This window comes from Geotrypetes seraphini, chromosome 6, assembly GCF_902459505.1.
Source record: "Geotrypetes seraphini chromosome 6, aGeoSer1.1, whole genome shotgun sequence".
NCBI classification, from domain to species: Eukaryota; Metazoa; Chordata; class Amphibia; order Gymnophiona; family Dermophiidae; genus Geotrypetes; species Geotrypetes seraphini.
Genome location: NC_047089.1, coordinates 50,095,472 through 50,107,646, shown reverse-complemented (window position 1 = coordinate 50,107,646; position 12,175 = coordinate 50,095,472).

Below are 12,175 nucleotides of genomic sequence, written 5' to 3'. Positions count from 1 at the left end.
CTTAGGCTTTTTTTAATTTTTTTTAAAAAAAACCAACCCACCATTTGGTTTGGGTCAGCATATTTTTACTCCTACTCGTGAGACAGGACATGGGTTACACTAGTTGTTTCTTCCTAAATATTCTAAGGGGTCCTTTTATCAAGCTGCGGTAGGGGTTTAACGCGTGTTAAACCGCCTGCTGTGCTAGCCGCTAACGCCTGCATTGAGCAGGCGTTAGTTTTTTAGCCGGCTGAGGGGGTTAGCGCGTGATGAAATGTCCAACGCGCTAACCCCGCTAGCGCGACTTGATAAAAGGACCCCTAAGTCTGTTGTTTTTATAAGAAATTCCTGTATTGGATGTTGCCCTTTGATTGCATCCTACCTTGTTTTCCTTTAGTTTATGTACTCATATATCATTTGCAGAGCAGGATTAATTCATCGAGGGCCCCTAGGCACACAAGTACACTGGGTCCCCTGCCCCGCCCCACCCCACCATGCACCCAGGTGGCAACAGTAAGCTGCGTCAGAGGGAAGCTTTGGGCAAGTAGCACCGCTTGCACAATTACAGTTCCCATTGCCTTTGCCTTGCTTGCTTGTCATACTTTCCATCGATGGGGGGGGGGGTTTGCTGATCGGGGTGGGGCCTGTGTTGCCAATCGGAGGGGAGGCCCGCATTGCCGATCGATGCTGGAGGGGCCCATCGCCGTTTGGAAAAAATAATGTTGATGCACTCCTTCATCAGGCCTTCCTGACCATTTCGGGCCCTAGGCACGTGCCTACTTGGCCTATTGGTTAATCCTGCCCTGATCATTTGGCCCAACAAGTATGGAAGCTGGCCCTAGCAATAACATCCTTCATACTGATTCAGATTCCACAGCATATGGCTTGAGAGCCAAAGACCAGGAAACACAAAGCCTATATGCAGGCAGCCTGGGTTATTGCAGAACTAACAAAACTTGCCATATGGGAAGGATCTGGCATAGATTTCAATTGAATGAAGCCAAAGTCTCCTTTAGACCTAAGTTTACGGTTTGTCATATGCTTTGCAAAAAAGGCAAACATTGATAAGTATCCTCCAAAGATGGACAAAACTGGAGCTTATCTGGATAGTGGCAATATTCACCTCACTATCTAGATAACTCAGGACAGCTTATTATCTGAATATTGTCATTATCTGGATAAAGTTCAGAACTACCCTTGCTCCATTGATTATTATTATTTTATTTTTTTGTTACTTCATCAAAAATTACAAAGACTAGGGAAGTATTTTTTCACTCAGAGATAAGTTAAGCTCTGGAACGCATTGCCAGAGGATGTGGTAACAGCAGTTAGCTAGTTTAAAAAAGGTTTGGAGGAAAAGTCCATGGTCTGTTATTGAGACAGACACAGGGGAAGCCACTGCTTGTTCTGGGATCAGTAGTATGGAATGTTGCTACTATGAGGGTCCTTCAAAAAGTTTCCGCACTTTCATATTTTCGCGGGAAATGGTTGGGGTGAGAAAAGTTGAAAGAGGGTGTTAGTTAGTAGGATGCTGGGAAATGTATCGCAAAACAGAGTGATTATGTGGAAAAGTGATGTAATTTGCTTTTGAGATATTTAATAAAAAGTGTTTAAAAAACTTTTTGAAGAGCCCTCATAATTCGGGTTTTGCAAGGTACTTGTGATCTGGATTGGCCACTGTGGAAACAGGATACCGGCCTAGATGTACCATTGGTCTGACCCAGTATGGCCATTCTTATGTTCCCTATACTCTGCCCCAACACTACTTGAATAGGACTAAATTCAGAAAATGGCACCCAAATTAGGGCCAGGGGTATAGCCATGGATGAACCTAAGTGGGCTCAAGTCCACCCACTTTGAGTTCGGGGATCCTCACCTGCTATACTGCTGCAATAACTGGTGGGGATTCTTGAGTCCCACCAGCTGAAGATCTCTCTGATGGTGCCCAGAAACTCCTGCATGCAGGTTGGCAACTTCGATAATCTGCGAAGGCTCAGTTTTCATGCATGTGCAGAGTGCCAGCAGTCATGGCTTAGAAAACTGCTGCCAGCTACTGAGCTGTGCACAGGCGTTTTGGGGTGCCTTTGGGGAGATCTTCTGCTGGCAGGGCTTGGGGATTCCCACCAAGTGACGTAGTAAGGGGGGAGGGGGAGGGGGCAGTCCACCCCGGGCGCCATGTTTGTGGGGGCGGCGGCACCCCTCTTCCTCTCCGTCCCCCCCACCTCTTCACATTCCTCCCCCTCCAGGCGTGCACCCCCTTCCCTTCCTCCATACCTCTAGTTGAAGTTGGTGTTTGCGGCGTTCAACAACGTGCTCTTCGCGATCCCGTCGGCTCTCCTGCTGATGTCACTTATGCGTGCCACACATAGGCAGTGACATTGGAGTGAGAGCCGAAGGGAGTCACAAGGAGCATTTTGTTGACCGCCGCAAGCAACAACTTCAACTAGAGGTATGGGGGAAGGGGAAGGGGGTGTGTGCATGGCAGGTGATCTCTCAGGCATTTGGAATAATTCATCTGGTGTTCCACAGGGTTCGCCATTGTCCCCACTGCTTTTTAATGTTTATATGTCATCACTGGGTGCGCAACTATCTTAATTGGGGATAAAACTGTTTAAGTATTTTATGATCATCATTCCATTTGCTAACTCTCTTTCAGAAGTCATCCCTATGGCAACAGAAGTATTAGGTCTAATGGAACAATGGATGACTGAATTTAAATTAAAGCTTAACTCAGGAAAAACAAAGTTTTTTGTAGCTTCTCCATGCCCATACGATACTAAGATATCTTTAATCATAAATAAATTCAGTTATCCTGTCCAACCTACCATTAAGATTTTGGGTATAATACCAGATAAGGGTTTGACTATGAAGAACCAGGTGGACTCTGGTTATAAAAGGTTTTTTTATTCTCTGGAAGCTTCGATCTATTAGGGCATATTTCGATGTTTCATCATTTAGAATTCTGGTGCAGTGCCTTATACTTAGTCAGTTTGTAAAAATATGTTGTTTTTTAAAAGTTGTTTTGTAGATACTTGTGTTATTTCACTATTCAACTTCAACTGTTAAATTCCTCTAAAAAAAGAAAATAAGATTTCCAGGTTTTTGACCAGTGATGATATTTAAACCCCTTTAAAGTGGTTTTAGCAGTGAGCGTTTCAAACACTTGGTTGGGCGTTTGAGATCTTTTCCTGGTTTAACTATGATGCAGAATAAATATCAGAAGCAATTCAGAACAGATAGTATCATTTCCACTATAGATTTACCTTTTTAATTTGGATTTTTGATAGTTTTCACAAGTTATTTTGAGTCATTTCCAGTGAGGACATAAAAAGGGTGGGGCAGGTCAGGAGCCGGGGGGAGGGGCTTGGCTGGAGAGGACATGGCTTGTGGAGAATGGGTCAGGGCTTGGATGGATACTTAATTGTGATTAACCTAGAAGTGACCAAGGCCACCTGTAAAAATAAGCAGGTTAGGTTTCACAAAAGCTGTGTAACCTTACTGCTTGCAACAATTATTTGAAAGGTAGCTAAGGTGGTGTGGAAACAAATACTTTCTTTTGCTGCTCATAGGAAAAGCTGGCACTTATGTGGCTGCAGCAATATTCAGTACCAGCCCCCACATAAATTCAGCCGGTTAGCTATGTGGGTGTCAGCACTGCATATTGGCCAGCACCTGCATAATCTTAAATAAAGTGCTTAGCCCCTCCAATCCCCTTCCTTCCCCCTGAAACAGCCCTTCTCTTTTCAATTACTCTCTGCCTCAACCCGTGACATTTTCATGATGCAATCACTAGAGACAGGAGTGAGTGGGATTTGCTCCTGTTCCCATTACCCCCACTGGACCTCCAGGGCTCTGAGGTAGGCCTTGCAGGGGAGCTATGTGACAGAAAGAGTTGGGGTGAGGGTTGGAACAGCCCAACATTGAATAACTGAGGCTAATTTACCCAGCAATAGTCAGGGTGCCACATTTGTGGGCAAAAGTTTCTGTCAGGGTCTATGCTGTCATAGCGTTACTTTCTGGTCAGTGCCTGAGGGCTTATTGGCTCAGGCAACCCCCGACATCCCCAATAACCCCCCCCCCCGCACCTTTAAATTGAAGGACAGCAGGAGGGATGCCCACTTCCTCCCACTGCTAGAGTCCCAGGCCCCCCCTCCCCACTGTACCTTTAAGATGAAGGGAGGGATGCCTACTCCTTCCATCTAGCAGGCCCACCTCTTCAAAATGGCGGACCTTCCTCTTCCTGGTGCATCCTGGGATGCACTAGGGAGGGATCTTAAGGCTCTGATTGGCTAAGGGGCCTAAGGCAATCCCCACAATTTAAAATGATTATTTATATATGAAATCAGATTAGCATTTCATTTAGTTTTCTTTTGTTTATATTTTATAAATATTTATTTTTATCCACCAATCTTTCTCTCCTATCTCCAGAGAAACAATGCCTATTAATAATTACAAAAAAATTGAGAGGGGGTTTTAAGGATTGTAGTGGCCCCCACAATGTTAGGTTGTAGGAATGTAGGGGTTATGTTAGACGCCCTTACAAAACACCAGGTCTCGAGTTCAATACCGTCACAGAAGATTCACCAGGAAGTAGACTCAAATAAGAAGCACAGCCAGAGATGATGGCATAAAGAATATATTATAGAAACTAGTCTTATAGCCCGTTACATTAACGGGTGCTAGAATATATGTGTGTGTGTCTGTCTTTAATTCTTTCTGTCTCTCTGTCTCTCCTTTGCGCTTTCTGTCTTTCTTTTTCCTTGGCTGTCCACCACCACCCCTTGCCTGCTCCCCCTGTCCATTCTCCCTTCCTTTTACCTACCCTGTCCTGCAATAGGCCTCCCTTCCTTTTCCCCCCTGCTCTGGAGCACTGGGACACTGAATGGTACATCTTTATGTAAATACTTGAAACTTGAAATCTCATTCCCTGCAGCCCTCCCCTGTCTGTCCAGTCTAGTCTCTCTATTTTGTTCCCTTCACCTATTCCCTTCCTTCTACCTTGCAGATCTCTCTCTACCTCCTTCTTCCTCTCCCTAGCCCACAGTCGTCACTTTGGTACTTCTCTGAAATATCCTGCTCGGATGCCGGTGGTACCGCTCCCCACCCGCCACACCCGGGCTCGGTCCTCCTTGTGGGGGGTGCAACGGGGAACGCGGAAGTCATAAGGGCAGAGTGGGGGGGAAGAGAAGGCTCCGTACGGGAGAGCCAGCGTCGGTTTGCGTTTGTTCCTTTAGGCAGCATTAGGGTTTTGCCGGCCGCCAGCGGTAAACATAAAACTTTCACCTCAAGCCGCCACCTCAAGCTCCTCCCAGCAGCTGCCGCTCCACACTGCCTTTGCACCGCCTTTCGCCTCGTAGCCGCGCATGCGCACTTCCTAGCTACAGCTCATGGAAAATGGACGCACGCATAGGAAGTGCGCATGCGCGGCTTACTGTTTTATTATATTAGATAGGCTTACAGAAAAGCAATATTCATAAGCATTACAATTAAGCATTACAATTAATGAGAGAGCAAAGCAGTTTCCCTGCCTTACAGAGTCCAGAAGGAAGCGTGAAGTTCCAGGGAGAGGCAGAGAGAGAGAGAAAAGGGGGATGGGGGTGATGATCTAAGCTTCGGGTTCCCGAGATAGAGAGAAGGGATAGAGAGATAGATAAAGAGATAGATTCATGTGTGTTGCAGAGAGGAGGCTTTTATAGCTTGGAATCTTATTCTGAATATAGAAACTATTGTATTTCCCAGTATCTTTCTGATTATAATTTGTAAACTGTTTGAAACAATGGTTAGTTTAATTGATAAGGAAGGTGTGATACTTGCAGGCATGGTAGATGGGATTAGTCTCTGGCTTCTTTGTCCCATTCAAGCAGCCTATCTTCTTGATAAACAATCCAGTCTGGCTGGATGCTTAATGTATGTGAATTCTGTGCAGGAGCACAGAATTCTGCATCAACATTCCAGAGTCAGATTGATATAATTTCCCATAGGCCTTTGCTGACATTGGTTATGGCAACCAAAACTGCTGATTGCTAGCAATGCTAGGGCTGACAGGGGTTTCTTGCTATGGGCTCACTTTAAGGGCAAAGTGGTGGTTACATACATTGCGCATTTTGAATATTGCAACATTGTGACAGAGGAAGCACACAACTCTGGCTTCCCATACAGCTGACAGCTACTAAGAGTTTTCTAATATGAAGTTTTAACTGTTTTCCCTGCAGATGTCACCCTCTATCAGATTTTCTTCCTTAGATTATATAATATTTAGAAATAAAACAGAAACAAAGGAAATAAGGTAATACCTTTTTTATTGGACTAACAAAATAATGGTCTTTGCACATGTAACATAGTATATGACAGCAGATAAGGACATGAACAGTTCATGCAGTCTGCCCAGTAGTCACACTCATACAGTTTATTCATGATTACATTGTCTTTTCTTTAATATTTCTGGGCAATAGACCATAGAAGTCCACCCGGTACTGTCTTTAGGTTCCCACTTCTGGAGTTGCCATTGAAGCCCACTCCAGCCTATCCTAACCATCCTGTCACTGAAGCTTCTATTAATGCTCTCCCCAGCTCATCCTATACCAAATCACCATATATGGGACACAGACAACATGCAGGATTGCCCAGTACCGGCTTTAGTTTGTTTTATTCCATTCGTTTTCTAACTAGAGATCCTCTGTGTTCATACCACACTTTTTTGAATTCCGTCACCTCCCTCGAGAGGGCATTCCAGATATCTACATTTCCTAACATTTGCCCAAATTCAATAAGCAAACAGATGGTGTACCGATCGGTTTGCGACCCCTTAGCGACCCTGGCCCGATTCACTTACCTGTCTTCCGACCATCCTACAATACTTGCATGCAAATGAGGGCAACGGTATGCAAAATAGGCAGGGATGTGATTCACTAAAGAAAACCCCGCAACACCGACTGGGCTGGCCGATCAAAAAAAAAAATGTGGCTGCTGAGGATCAGTCGCTAAAGCTCTTTCCGGTTGCCCTGCCTTCTGCCGCCCTGCTCTCTGCCCTGTCAGCCCGCAGCCTGCCTTCCCCAAACACGCTGCCTGCCTGCCCCAAACCCGAACACCCTGCCTGCCCCGACTTTCCCACCCTTCCCCACTCAGAACGCCACTGCAGACAGGGCCCACTCACCCAGATCCAGAGTCTGCTGAGGAAGTCAACTTGAACATTGTCGATTCCCGCCACATTTGCTGCTGATAGCACCTGGAGGTAATGCTTTACCCAAAGAAACAGATGGCAGGCTTCCTGAGCCAGAGGGATGCTCTTGATCCCTCCCTGGTGATTGACATAGGCTACTGCCATCACATTGTCAGAGAAGACCCTGACTACTTGGCCCTCCAGAGTCTTCTGCAATTGCATCAGAGCCAGCCAAATGGCTCTTAGTTCCAACCGGTTAATTGACCTTTTCCTTTGAGAGGATGTCCAACTCTCAAGTATGGGACAACGATTGCAACGGAATACCCCTGCAGAGCGACTGCAGGAGAAGCCACCAATTCATGCTGGCCCAAGCCTCCAGAGCCCAGGGAAGACAGGTCTGTAAAGTCCAACGAGCGAGTAAGGCATGCTGGCGAGGACTCATGTGCTTCCTCGCTCATGGCACTAAATTTATTGTGGCCATCATGGACCCCAAGACCTGAAGTTAGTCCCATGAAGAAGCCGGCAGCTCCAGAAAAGAATAAATCTGAGCACACAGTTTCATTCTGTGTGCCTCTGGAAGATAGTTACAGCTTGCAGCTGTGTCAAAGAGAACTTGCAGATATTCCAGCGATTGTGTGGGCATCAGCATGTTTTTTCTGTAGTTCACGATCCAACCCAGGTCCTCTAGCAACTGGATTACCTGATCTACTGTGCACCGACCCTCGGCCAACAAGGGAGCCCTGATCATCCAGTCGTCCAAGTTCACAGGTAAGCTGCTATGACCACCATCACCTTGATGAAAGTACGAGGACCCGTTACCAGCCGAAAAGGCAGAGCCAAGAACTGGTAATGCTGTTCCAGGACAAGAAACTGCAAGAATTTGTGGTTGGTTAGAATGTGAAAGTAGGCTTCTGTGAGATCCAGCAAAGCAAATAACTCTCCTGGGGGCCGGGGCCACCACTGCAATGACCGATCACACTGTTTCCATATAAAAACATAGAACTTTGAAAGCCACATTCATGTGCTGAAGATCCAAAATAGGCCTCCAGTCTTTGGAGCCCTTCTTTGGCATGATAAAGTATATAGAGTATCTGCATGAACCGGAGAGTTTGGGCAGCACCAACTCTATAGCCTGAATATCCAGCAAGCATTGAACAATGGCTTGAACTTATACCGCCTTGTACGACTGACTCACAAGAGAGTCCACAAACCAGTCCATCAGAGGATGGGCAAATTCCAGTTGGTAGCTCGACTGAATAATGACCAAGACCCACTGGTCGGAGGAATTGCAAACCCAGGCAGACAGGAACGCTGAAAGCCTGCCCCCTATCTGAAGAGGGGCATCCCTTGGCCTGGTGTTATTGTGCCTTTTTGTCAGAGGGTGCAGGATGGGAGGGGGACGGCTGGGAATGCCTGTAGCCAGCATACCTGGGAAAATCTCTGTGACATGGCACTCGCATATGGTCGGGATTACCGGGAATCACAAAAATTAGAGTGACCAGAACCTCTAGAGGTCCTGGGTCTGCTGTCAGGCAGGGTCTTAGGGCAATGGTCCACCACAGAATTCATGAGGTCATCCAGGCCCTTAACAAACAATAACTGCCCCTTAAAGGGAAGTCTTCCATTGCCTGATCCAGAGCATCCTGTGAGCTAAATTCTAAGCCCATTTTATTCCAGTGGGCTTTTAGGGGGAAATTCCATAAACAGTGCCTACATTAGGCACTGCTAATTGCCCTAATTGGGGATGCCTAGCAATGCCTAACTGAATTCTGTGCAAAAGTTATTTTTTTTTAATGTGGTTTAATTGACTTGGTAATTGACCACACCATTAAAATCAATTAAAAAAAAAATTAGGCAATTAAAGTTTTGCTTGGAATACCGCATGGTGCCTAGCGGTGCTTAACAACACCTACCTGAAAAGTAGGTGAGGTTAGTCCTGAGCCTAGGTAGAGAGGCAGCATAGCAGAAAAAAAACACAGAAAGACAATAGAGGCCACCCCAGAAGTCTCCAGGAGCCTCCACTGGCCCTCGGGCCTTGGATTGAAGAACCCTGTTCTAGGGCATTGTTTGTTTATTTATTTATTAGGAATTTTAAAAAAAAATTTTGAAGGAATTCACTCAAGGTGGTGTACAGAAAGAATAAGTAAAATATAAGCAATAGACAATTACATTAGCAAAAATATTCAAATTACAATCAAAGTATGGCATAGTATGCTACATTAAAATGTTGACACAATAAATGGTAAAACATTTTAATAGGTAGAATTAGGGTGTAAGCAAAGATGGAGCATATAGATAGATTAGAGAGTAGTAGGAGTACAAAAATAAGGGGGATAATTCTCAGCTGGGGTAAAAGTGGATAAATATATCCTGCTATAGGATGTGCAGCTGGTGTCACTCCAGTGTGTGTGTGTTTGTGTCATTCAGTGTCACTCCAGATTTTTTATATGTGGGTCCTAATTAATATCTGTTGTTGTTGTTGTAATCAGAGCAGTCCTGGGGGTGGCAATCTGGGTGACTGCCCAGACCCCCCCCCCAAAAAAAAAAAACTTTGGGGGGCCCTGCATTCCTGCAGCTGCCCCATCTTTGGGTTCTCTGATGTCTTTTTTGTGTATCCCAACATATACTGTATTTTTCGCTCCATAAGACGTACTTTTTTCCCCAAAAAAGTGGGTGGAAATAAGGGTGCATCTTATGAAGCAAATATACCTCCCCGGCGGTACCTTAAATTTTGGAGGTCGGTGGACGGCTGCCTGCTGCTTGTCGGGGCCCATGGCGCACAAGTGCGCTAGGGCCTGTGACACTTCCTAATTCTGCCGGTTGCTGGTGCTTCGCAGGATGGCTGCCTGCTGATTACCGGCACGTCGGGGCCAGCGACGCACAAGTGCACTGCTGCGTGGGTGCACACCACTTCTGAATGGCTGCCTCAGTTCTCGCCTCACGAGAGCCTTACTGAGAAAGAGTTGCTATGGTACACACAAGCTACACACTATAGCATCAGATGATTCCTTCTCCCACCCCTCTCTTCAGTGTGAGAATCTGGAAACAGAGATGGCTGTCCCCATCTCCTACTCTTTAATCTCAGGCAACCCTTCCTCCCTATACACACTCTTCAATATTAGAATCTGAGCAGGATGTTCCTCCCATCCACCCCCTTTCAATCTCAAGAAGCTCTCATATCTGATTTTCCAAAGGGCCTGCACCCTCCATAGAGTCAGCTTTGGTTGTAACTAGTGAATGTGGAGGATTTCAGTACTTTAACTATTATCTTGGCCAAATATGAGCATGTTTCTTTCTCTGAGAGACATTATTCAGAAATGGATGAGATCTTCTTAGCAGATACTGCAAAGATAATGATCTCTATAACCACAAGACAGGCTTTAACTGTCACATCTGATGTACCCAGAATGGAAATAAGATACAACACATTGAAAGTCTTGTACTTGGCCCCTGCTGACAATACCTAGCACAACTGAACAAAGGAAAAAGAAGGGGGCTAGCCTCGATTCTAAACAGGAACAAAAAAAAAAAGGGAGGCAAGAGAGATATCTAAGTCAACCAACAGTCACATTTATTCCACAGCAATATAAATCTCAAAAGCAGTATAAAAAGCCTTTGGTCTTTAACAAGACCATTGAGGTCCTAAGAAGTGGAATCCTAGGAAAGTCCCAACCAGGATCCGGGTTTCGGCAAACAAAGTTGCCTTCCTCAGGGGCAACGTAGTGAAAATTTCTCTGTGCCGGCAAGTTGGCGTCTCAAAACTGAAAGGGCGCCAAGAGGCTGCACATGCGTACATAAACTATACTGGACCGGTGCATGTGTCTATGTCACATTGACAGAGCACAACAACAGAAGGTAAACTACCGGTAATTGGATTTTTATATGGAGACTGCCTTACGACAGAACAGCTATCTTTTTTATGTTGTTCTTTCCTTCGTAGACTTATTAAAAGGGAGAAACAAAACAGATACATGTTTTCATTTATATGCAGTATGTTTAAATAAGCAGTTGGACCTGGATTCTATAAATGGTGCCAATATTGGCAACCTCCTAAAAAGGGAAAGGGAATGGGGACTTGTATACCACCTTTTTGTGGCTTTGGTATTTCATAGCTGACATTCAAAGCGGTGGGCACTGGAGAATTAATTGACTTGCCCAGGATCAGCACTGGGATTTGATTTCACAACCTCTGGGTGCAGACAGTGGGGTAGCGAGGCTGAGAGGTGCCCGGGGCGGTGGCACCCCAACACTGCCTTCTTCTCTGCCCCCCCCTCCACACCTACCTCCACACACACTTTCTCCGCCCCCTACTGCCACACATGCACCACTTCCCTTCCCCCGTATCTCTGTAACCTTCCTGGCATGAGCAGTAACCCCCAAGCAGCTATTGCACCAGTGTTGGATCTTCCTCTGACACCACTTCCTAGGTGCGGATCCAAGAAGTGATGTCAGAGAAAGAGCCAACACTGGAGCAACTGCAGCTTTGGGGTTGCTGCTCAAATAATCACCTATCAATAAATTTCTATGCAACGTACAGTATATAAAAAATACAGATAAAACAATAAGTACATAATACAGAAAATCTCAAATTTGGGCAAACAAACAGGAACATGAAGGGAAAATCAGGAAGAAATACAATTGTTATAGAACAGAGAAAAAACTCTCCGACCATCTAACGATCGTCGCTTAACCAGTTTGACAACCTAATTTGCCAACCCGATGAACAAAATGGCCTACCACATACTTTTCCATGCATTCATTCATTCTCTGACTCTGCCATGCAAATGATCTTATTAGTATTAAAATGAGGTCAATAATATTAAAACGAGCCCTCTGATTGATGCTTTAACATCGCTAAGGCATCTAACAGCTGCTAAGGGCCCCAAAATTGCCAACAGGTCTGCTCTATTTTTTTCTTTTTTTATGGCAACAGATGTGTTTTGCACAATATCCGTCTCTATCAAAAAAAAGTTGTGCTGAAGTGCTGCTAAGCCGTGCCTTGCCGGCCCCAGTTTGATGATGCCCCCGAACAAAAAG